Source organism: Pteropus vampyrus, unplaced genomic scaffold (genome assembly GCF_000151845.1).
Source record: "Pteropus vampyrus isolate Shadow unplaced genomic scaffold, Pvam_2.0 Scaffold90, whole genome shotgun sequence".
In the NCBI taxonomy this organism is placed as follows: Eukaryota; Metazoa; Chordata; class Mammalia; order Chiroptera; family Pteropodidae; genus Pteropus; species Pteropus vampyrus.
In genome coordinates this window covers 444,371-445,153 of record NW_011888871.1, presented here as the reverse complement: position 1 = coordinate 445,153, position 783 = coordinate 444,371, and positions in this window count along the sequence as shown.

Sequence of the window (783 nt, the reverse complement as noted above, 5' to 3'; positions counted from 1 at the left end):
TGGGTGGTGTCTGTAGATTACCCCGACAGTGGAAACCACAGCTTTACAAAGGCCTCTTGCCACACCCTTCCCATGCCTGCTGGCCTCTGCGGGACCCCGAGTGAGGCCACTGGCCTTATCACAGGAAAACAGGCAAGTCAGGGCATTTGGATGAGCAGATGGACAGGCCTCTTGGGAAGCCACTGTCCAGAGCTGTCCTTGCCTGCAAGGGCCCAGCCTAGGCTGCCAGGAGGACCCTGTCTGCTCACAGAGCTGGCTGAGCAGGAGCACAGAGGGTGGCAGAGCCCCAGGTGCAGAAGCCTGTTTCTCAGAACACAGGAGGTCCAGGAAAAATGCCCCAGGGTGGTGACAAGCCAAAGCCAAGAGGATACACCTGCTGACCCTGGGTGCAGAGAGAGGGGTACACTGGGGCCAAGCACCTACAGCTCCTGTTCTCAGGTCCCCATCTCCACTTTAATAACACGGAGACACCCCATTAGGAAGCGTGGCTGTGTGGCTTCGAGGTCTGTGCTCCGCCCTCCTTGGCAGTTGCCCAAATTTCCAGGTCCAAGGATGGCAGGACAGGGCACTGTCTTTCTCCCAGGTTTGGACGAAACACACCCTTCCCCAAAGGGAAGGCCAGGTAGGGACTGAACCTACCCTCCCGCCCCCTTACACAGTCTGATGCTTTGAGCACTTTACACTCACAGCATGTCCCGTTCACAGACCAGAGCATTGATACACAGAGAGGTTAAGTGACTTGCTCAAGATCACACAGCTCTAGGTAACCAAGCCAGGCTCTGA